Source organism: Caloenas nicobarica, chromosome 13, assembly GCF_036013445.1.
Source record: "Caloenas nicobarica isolate bCalNic1 chromosome 13, bCalNic1.hap1, whole genome shotgun sequence".
NCBI lineage: Eukaryota > Metazoa > Chordata > Aves > Columbiformes > Columbidae > Caloenas > Caloenas nicobarica.
The window spans coordinates 19,847,035-19,856,535 of record NC_088257.1 but is presented as its reverse complement, the minus strand read 5'-3'; the positions used below and the strand labels follow the sequence as shown (position 1 = coordinate 19,856,535).

General features: G+C 50.4%; 1 protein-coding gene across 3 annotated transcripts in view; it reads right to left on the bottom strand.

The window, feature by feature from the left end:
- Window positions 1–5,414: 5,414 nt before the first annotated feature.
- Window positions 5,415–9,501, bottom strand: part of FBXW11 (F-box and WD repeat domain containing 11) — a 70,514-nt gene continuing 66,427 nt past the window's right edge. For all 3 annotated transcript variants that reach the window (XM_065644233.1, XM_065644232.1, XM_065644234.1), the window contains one exon: window positions 5,415–7,858. The gene's annotated coding sequence lies outside the window, so the exon portion shown is untranslated. The remainder of the gene's footprint in view (window positions 7,859–9,501) is intronic.

Below are 9,501 nucleotides of genomic sequence, written 5' to 3'. Positions count from 1 at the left end.
CCAATCGTATTAGAGAAACAGCTTTCCCATAAGTTAACTTCCTTAGCAACAGATTAATTTCAGTAAAGCCATTAAAAAACAAGAAAAAACCACAGAAGATATCACTTCGAATCCTTTTGTGACCTTCTGTCCCTACGACTCTTTACGTGCAGAAAACAACGAGCGCTGCACAAGAAGGGTCTGGCACCAGCTGGAGGAGCATCTCCCCACAGATGCAGGTAAGCTGGGGCCCAGGCCAACAGATCAGCTTCTCCACCTGAGAACTCTTTAGTACCACATGAGTGTGGTTAAAAATTAAAAGCATCAGTATGGGCATGGCGTGCATCAGCCCCTTACCCAGCCCGGAGACAAATCCCTTTACATCTCGCAGCCCAAGTCCCCATGGGCGCTCGCTCGGGACTCATCGCTGCGGGAGCCGGGGAGGAGAACAAACGGCGCTGCTCACCGCAGCCGTCCACAAAGAAACTGCGCCACCGACCCGACCGCTGCGGGGGACTGCTTACACAGCCTGCTCTGTCGTCGAAGAAAACAACCACACGAAAACCACCACCAACAAAAAAATCCGAAGCCAAAGTGTTCACAGCAGCTTCGTTCTTGCCGCTTGAGAATACCAGCTCACTCATTGGAAAAATAGACAAGTACACAGGCTCCTGAAACCCTAAGACACTGAATTGCTCATGAAACTCTAACGGACTAAATGACTCTAGGTTTTTTTTTTATCATGAACACATCCATCCTTCAAAAACTTTCCCGTTTGCAAGATTTAATGGACTGGCACAACAGACTGCTCACTGATTCCCAAATGAGAGCAGCTGTGCCTTGGTACCAAGAGCTGGGGACAGCCAGCCCGAATGGAGACCGACAAAGCTCCCGCTATTTCCAAGCTGCTCGGAGCACCCCAAAATCTCCTGTCTGAGGAGACGCCACCAGACCCAGGACTGACCATTCCCAGAAAAAATGCCGGGGCGCTTGGCTGAGCCCCGTGCATCCCACAGCTCAACACGTGCTTTCCAGAGAAGCCCACTTTTCTAACAAGAAACCCAAGGATTCAAGGTGAAAAAAATACACTTAGTTGAACATAAATTAGGGCAATCTGATGGCAGCAGGAGAGAGAACTCAGGAGCAGCCGTTGCTGTCGAAGTGGCTGTGTGGGCATCCCATGGTCTGAGAGAACAGGCGCCGCCGGCAAAGCCAAGTCCCCGCTCACCTGCTCCTCTGACGTGGAAGCGCCAGCCCGTACAGAAAAAAAACACCCCCAAGCTTTCTTCTGAGCACGATGTGTCCAGAAATTAAAAACAAAACCTTCAAAGAGCTCCTTCGAAGAAAAAAGAAGAAAATAAAGTACAAACTTTTTTACTGGGGGAAAAAAAAAGTGAGCAAGAGATACAAATGCGTCTCACCTTATTTGCACTGGCTTGTGCCAAGGAAAAGATGAAATTGCGATGCTTTCGGTTGTTCGGACAAGGAAAGCTGCTTCTCCTTCAGCCCCAGGTGAGACGGGCGGCCCGGCCGGTTCCCCCCGGCCAGCGGAGGCTGCAGCAGCGCCGGGCACGGCGCAGGGAAAAAACACTTGCACACCCACACGCCGTGCGGGCTGAGCACCCACTGCCCGCGCAGCGCGGCCGTAAACACGTCGTGGGGATGTTTCGCAGCTTGTTCTCTGCATCCAGAGAGGAAACGTCTCCCCGGAGCGGGCGCTCACCCACATCCATCCTCTCCTCCTGTTGGCACGCACAGCCCCTGCTGTTTGTGGAGCCCTTCCAGGGAGCGCCAAGGAAAAAACCTCCAAAAATCAATCCCTCGCGCTTCTCCAGCAGGGAAAGTTGCCGTTTCCGATCCTCCTAGAGGCTTTCGACTCGTGCGAGAAGCGGCTCCGCGTTGCGGCCGAGCGGTTTTTGCAGGGAGCAGCGGGCAGGGCCGGCAGCGCCGGCCCCTCGGGCGCCAAGCGCAGGACCCGCCGCCTCCGTGCTGCAGCCCTTGGAGACGCAGGGCCTCGCCGCCATCCCCGGCGGGCCCCGGCAGAGTTCGGCCCCGTCATTTTGTTGTTTGAAGGTGGCAGAGGGAGCCGGGGATGAGGCGGCGCTGTGCTGGGGATGAGGGCTCGAAGTGGTGGGTTTTGTTGGTGAAGGAGCTCAGAAAGACAGTGGGAAACTCTGATCCATGGGGACAAAAGGGACAACTCTTGGCAGGAAAGCTCCTGCCGTGGAGATGGGGAAAGAGGCCAGGATGATGTGGTTCCTGCCATGACTAACAGCCCCGTGCAGCTGACAGGAAGCACCCACGCTTGGAAACCAGCTCAAAGGACAGGGACACCAAAACCTTGGCTGGACAGCCACAGGTCCCAGTCCCCCGTAGCCTCCTGAGCCCTCAGAGCACGTCACGGGTGCGCAAGCACTCAGCACCAGCCTTTCTGTTGCCACCCTCTGGTCTGTTCGGGCCCAAGTTAGTAGCCAACAGCCACATGGCAGCCTCAATCATGAAGAAGCTGAGGGTAAAACAAAGTTTTGCTCCTGGCAGCTCCAGTTTATGGGCCTGGGCGGGAGGGCACAGGTGCTGCCGCCTCGTTCCCAGCGCCCTGCTGGCTGCCCTTGCTCTGAGCTCCTCCGTGACTGTTCCCACCGGATCCCCAGAACTATTTCTAAAGCTGTGACCAGTGATCTGAGATTCCTCCCAGCAGCCGGGCCGTGCTGAGCCGCGGTTTTTGGAGGGCCCCCACTGCACCCTCCGCTGCTCCGCCACATCCCCCGTGCCACTCTCTGGGGCTTCGGCGCCGCGTCTCCCCGCTGCACCTGCCCTTGGGAGGTACCTGGTTTGCTGAAGTAAATGGAGACCAGGCATCGGGGAAGAAAAAACCCACCGCGGCAGAGATCCCGTTCAGCAGAGTCAAGCAAAAACTCAGCTCTGCTCTCCAGGCTGGGCCGTGCTAACAACAGGCCCAGACGTCTCCTGCTCAGCCCACAAACACCCATCTCGCTGCTCTCCCTCCCACCCCTCTTTAAGTCACACCCGCCATTGATTCCTTTGACTAAGGTGCATTTCTATCCAATTAAGCTCATCAACACAGCTGTGACCCGGCCAGCATGGGTGGAAGAGGGGCCTTTCTCCAGGCGCAGCTCTGCTGTGACCTCGCCGTGCTGACGGAAAAGCCAAGAGCGATTTCCCTGCGTGCGCGGAAACCCGAGGGCCAGCGGCGCGAGCGGCGACGGACGCGCAGCCGCCTCCTCGGGGTGACGGAGGAGGCTGGAGAACCGCGCTCCGCTGCGAAAACCGGAGCTGGGGGAGCCACCACCACCAGCCCTTCTTGCCAGAGTCACGGCTCAAGGACAACAGCCCAGCCCCCGCGGCGCACCTGCAGGCGTGGGTTTTAGAAGAATCTCTTAAAAATAATTCGTAGCTCTCTGTTAAATACTTGTCCCCTCCGACCGTCTTGACAAACGATGCTGTGCGGAAGCCAGCAAGCCCGCTGCTGCCCCGAACAAACCAACACGCGGCGCGAACTGGGACAGCTGGCTGGTAAAACCTCGCTCCCCCAGCACAGGGCACTGCAGCACCTCGCGCATCCCACCACCTTACTTCCAAGCACAAACCCTTTCCCATCACCCGGTTACCAAACGCAATGCGCAGTTAGGAGCAACAGCAGCCCGGGCCCCCCTGCCAGGAACATCAGGTAACACCGCAAAGCGAAGCCCCAAGCTGTGGCAACGCGCCGGGTGAACCCCAACCCAGGTTCATAGCCAGAGCCAGCTCATACCTGCAACCTGAGAACGCTCCTCGGCCTCTCCGTAACCAGCGCCAGGCGGTCCCCGAGCTGCCCGAGCTGCCGCAGGGGGTTTGCACAGAGCACAGTGACATCCCACCCTGGGCAGCATCTCCCTCCTGACCTTCTGCCAGAGGGAAGGGACCCAAAGGGCCCCAGACCACCCCAGGATGGGTGGGGGCACCCAGCAGAGGTGCGTCCACAACTCTGCTGTGAAGTTCTCTGCTGGGAATTAACAGCTGACTGTTAAAGAGCTTGTAACTGCAAGGAAAAAACCCAACGAAACAACCAAAACCAAAGGCCACCCAGGTAAGGTGGAATTTTAAAGTTTGACCTCAAAGTTTATACTCCAGATTTTCACAGATATATCACAGAGCTTTTATGGCTTATTTGGATAACGATACTCAGCAAGACCGCCACAACCCCTTTAAAGAGTTCGCAAGGCTTTTTTTTTTTTTTTTTTTTACAGGACACTGCTAGCAGAAAACACATGAGATTTTACTTGATTTCCGCTCACTGAAGTGCTGCTACAATCTGAGCAGCAGCAGCGTTGCTTTGAAAACTATTATCCAGTGTCAGAGTGGGCCGAGAAGAATAACAAGTGTTCCACATTTGAGGGAGTTTTTCAAGGCTGAATTTGCCAATACTTAGCCAGACCTTTATTCATATTCTCACCATGGAGTTTATAGCAACTTTAAAAACATTTCGGGTTAGTGCCTCCAACATAGGCCACACCAAAAATAACAGCGTCAAGGGAAGGTGGCGGGTGAGCCCCGTGGCCAGCGCACAAACCGCCCAACCAGCCCAGAGGCGGCCGAGGCCCCGCGAGTCAAGGAGACGTTTTCAGCCCCCGGGACGCGTCCAGGCCCCGCGCTGCCGGCACGAGGCAGCGGCACAGGGGCTGCCCCAGCAGCCGCTTCTCGGCCCATCGCTCTGAAATGAACTGGAGCAGCTCATGAACCGCGCAGTTCTCCAGTTGTTTACAAGAGAACTGAACGCACAGATAAAACTACTGACAGAAGACCGGGGCACAGAGGGCAAAGATGAGAGCTTTGAGTCACTCTCACTGGTCTGCACGTTAGCCAAACAGTTTTTCTTGAGACATTACGTGGCGTCGCAAGAGCCTTTCTCTGCGCAGTGCTCAGGGCATGAACACATCGCTGTAGCAGCCAAGGAAATGGGTAACATTTAAAAAATTCTACCTGCTTTCTTGATAAAAGAGGAAAAAAACTCTTCTTGTGATGTTTCTGACGCGCGACGCGGAAGCGCTGCAGCAAGGCGGAGGAGCCACGTACGTGCCTCTGGGACAGGGGAACCGGATCAGCTCCATTTCTCACCACGTCCTCCCAAAGCTGTAACAGCCAGGGGGGCACAAAACCCGCCCTGGGAACCGCAGGCCTGAGCCCCGGGGTGGAGCTGGGCCAGCACAGCCGGCTGTCGGACTCGCCAAACTCGGGCCCAGCAGCTGCCGCCTCGTGCCGGGCGCTGCCGAGCGAGCGGGAGCGGCGCCCGCCGGGCTCCGAGCTAACGGAACCGCGTCCCGAACTCGCAGTGACGCCCGATACCCATGTTTGCTCAGGTGACATTACTCGTCCATTTATATAACAAATTAAGTTCAAACTTTTTTTTTTTTTTTTTTTATTAAGCACATTCCACAGTACAAAGCTTTAGATCATGAACGATATCTGTACAATTTAACAGTTTCAAGAAGCTGTTCATACATCAACTTTCCAAACAGATAATTGGCAAACATAATTACAAGTTAGAATTAGACTATCCCAGTGCTTTGAAACATTAATATAGCAATAATGTACAGTTGCTCAATTATGGTCAGCAAAACAAAGTCCAGAGTGCAGCCAGGATCACTACCATTAATCCCAGGAGCCGAGTTCCTTGGGTGCCAGTCACAAAAGTCCACTGCTATGGTACACAAAGCACAAAAGTTCAGACTGCATGTTCAAATACCATTATCTCCCAAGGAAAAACAGGAATTTAAATCTTACACATGCATTTTAAAAAAGGACTCTGTTCTTCGGAAACAACTCTTTTTCTTCAGGGCTGCGACAGATTTTTCTTTTTCAACAGTTTAATATTAAAGCTATTAGATGAGAAGGGTAAAGTAAGACACTTTCACAAACTACCGTCAAGCTTACCAAAAAGTGATCGCATGGACGCTTAGGAGCGCGGTTTTAACCTTCTGTAATTCATCACATTCGGTCATCTCGATGAAATAAATATTGTTGTAGTAACACGTACATGGGAGTTTAATTTAAACACTGATCCCGACACCTCTCTCAGTGTGAAGGGGGAAGAGGAGACAACCTGCAGGGGCGCTGGCTCTCGCCTGCTGGGTTCACCGCCCGCAGACAGCGGGTCTGAGCGCGGCTGTCGACACCCCCCGCTCCTCTGAGCCCCAAAGCGCAGAACGCAAACCCCAGAAAGTGCTGCCGGGACAAAAACCACGCGATGCACACGGGCTCAAAGGAATGACAGGACGTCGCTGGGCCAGCACGCGGCTGCCCTGGAAAACAGGCGGATTTCACGCCGAGCTCGACTGGAGCAGGAAGGAAAAGCCACCGACAGGCGTAGTCACACACGGCTAATGCAGACAAAATATTCATGGTTGCATTTCTCCACGTCTTATTCTGACATAAGAAAAATGCAGTAGCGTTTATACGACCACGGAAATTCGAGGAGACGCCATGACAACATAAGAAAAAACTGCGAGTTGCTAATAAAGCATGCTAACGAAGAGGAGCCATGACCGCAGCAGCGCAACGCGGTCACGGCTACGGAAAAGAAAACCAGCACAGTAATTAGCAGGGTAATCAGCATGGTAAGCAGCGCATCGACTCGAGGGCACCTCCGCTCCACCGTGAAATTAATCACACAGCAATTAACTGAACTTTGGCCCTTGGCGTCTTCTCCACCGAGCAGCCGAACTACCGCTACGGACGGACAGCAGGGGCTGCGGGACCTGCTGGTGCTGAACGGAAAGACAGCTGGAAATACTGCGGCACAAAAATATAAGATACAGAACATAAATTAAACTTCTTTTTTTTTTTTAATTTTTAAAAAGTTCAGAAATTACATTTTAAAATGTGTAGTTCCCATTAAAAAACAAAAACAACCAAAAAAAACCCCAAACAAAACAAACAAAAAACCCAAACAACTAATGAATACTGAAAACCTCCTTTTGCAGAAAAACTGTCTCGGAAACTCACATGAACCCCTGCGGTGCCAGTAGTTCAAACATCCCGCTGCCAAGTGCTACCACATTCTGCATTAGTGTGTAGTGTCGGGACATCCCAACTCCGGCACCCGGGGCCACGCTGTTATGTACATTATATCTACATGCTTGTACAGTATTGGGAATGAGGCAAGCACACATGGAAAGGTTTTACTATACCAAACATCGGGAAGCGTAGGACGGCTGTAGTACAGAGCACAGGGAAAAGGAAAAGACGGTGCTATACAACTAGTTTAGATAACCTAGCCTGAATTACAGGTAATCTTTAATTTAAAAGAAATTATTGGTGCAGAAACAAGTAAACTGTAATCCAAAAATATTACTGAGCAACTCAGAAATATTTCTATGAGTCCAACGTACACTCCTATCAAACAAAACAGGCTCTGGATCTGTCATGAGTAAAGTCTAAAGGACAATGGTGACTTCGAAAGCAAAGCTCTGTACATTCTGGGTATGTGTTTGGCACCCAAATTTCATTGGAGAATGTTTTTTCTTTAAAGTCAGACAAAAGTGCAAAGCAATATAAATTAGGCCAAGTCCTTTCTTGTCTTCTGATTTATTTCTGAAAAACAAGCCATCGGAGTTCAGTTTCTACGGACAATTTACACGTGAAGCTTTGGATTTCTCACTGCAGGGAAGGATGGGCTTCTGATATTCGTCTACTCCAAGTCAGTGAATTTGTAGTAAATTCAAAGACGACCACTGAGAGCAGGAAAGATTAAGAAATTTAGATATAGAATTGTGCTGCTTTGCATCTACACAGCATCTAGAACCAATTCTGACTTCAGCTGTCAATCAACATCTTCAGGCATGTAGTAGCCAAAAATCCAGTAGTTCAAGACTGTGAAACCCTGGAAAAGACAAAAGACAAACTGAACGGACAGAAGATACAAATCAAAAAGCAACATCTGGAGACATCTGGGGGGTGAGGCCCGCATCATCTTCAGCGCTCCAGGCTGAAAATAAAAGGGCAAAACTACTCAAGTAGTTTTACATTTCTACCTTTTCCAGCCACAGGACTCCACTACTAGCAAGTTCTCAGTGTAATTAAATCTAAACTTTGATTTTACCTGCAACTTCTCAAAATCATTCTGGACTACAGAGAACTACCCTCTTCTGATGGGAAATTCCCACGAAAGGTTAAAACATCTTTAGGCGCGTCCCCCTGACCTGCCCACCCCCAGCGCAAGGCCTAGCGCTTCATATAGGAATATTGGACTATCATATGGTAACAATTTTTATCATGTTACAATAAACAACAGTAATTCAATGGAAAGCAATAAAACCCTGGCAGCCAACTGCCAGGACTGTCAAAAACGATCCGCTTTGAAGAGGTGGAACATTGTAAAAAAAGTGTACAGGGCTGCTTCAAAATTCAGAGAACTATAATGTTTAATAGTGTAGAAAACTGTTTCATTAAATGTCATAATGAAATGTGAGCTCTTTGACCATAATTTATGTAGATTTATGGTTTTTTGGATTCCAAGTCAGACCAACCTGTGAAAGAGTGCCATCACAGCATCTCTCCTACATGGGAGATGATTATAAAGGGACGGTCATTCCCAACCCCATGAAGATCTGCCTGGTCCACGTTCTGCGCACGGGACCAGTCGGGCACAAGCTGCGTGCAGAATTTGAAGGGCAGAACACACCGCCAAAGGCATTTCATATTTCCCTGACTAATCTCGGTGACGCTGGGTCGTGTGGGCAAGAAAGGAGATACCGGCATATTGCTGGTCAAGCCAACTGATACAAATTTTATCCAGTTCCTAATTTCTTTTGTGCTTAAGACATGCTATGTATAGCTTTTCCATTAATCAAAACTAGTAAAAGAAGCCTGCCAAATATACTTCTGTATTTTTTTTAAAACAAAACAAAACAAAGAATGTCAATCTCAAATTATAAGTTAACAGAAGAAAACACTGGTGTACGACAGAACGAGATGTTCCTAAAACTACTGTCTTCTCACGCAGCCTATTCTAAATGCATGAAAAAGGAAAACCAAAAATATTCAGAAAGGAGGAAAAAAAGCTTCCAAAGAGATGGAAAACCATCTGACTTCAACCAGTCCTGGAGCTCCGCCAGCCAGGGGCAGGATTGGGGCTCAGGACGTGACCGTCAGCTCCAGCTGAGCCACCAGGACACAACCCGCAGGTTCCTATCGTCCTCCCACTGCAGGAGTGATAAATAAGTGCATGAGTTTTACTGAGCTACCCTTGCAGCAGCGCTCTTAAAATGTGGCTTTAAGGTTTCCATTAACTGCTGATTGTGCACGCTACCTCATCATTGTAGCATAAGGCTTCTTCCTTAATCATGGGCGTAATCATATTAATTAAGGTTCGGAAAGACGGGAAACTCAGCCAAGCAATGGGCGGGTTAGTGCTTTGACCCTCTGAAAGGTAACGAGCGTCACATTCAGAGAGGACATTGTCTTGGCTTTTTTTAAAAAGAGTGGGAGCTCAGGCAGCAGGAAAGGCAGGCAACGCTTTCCTGA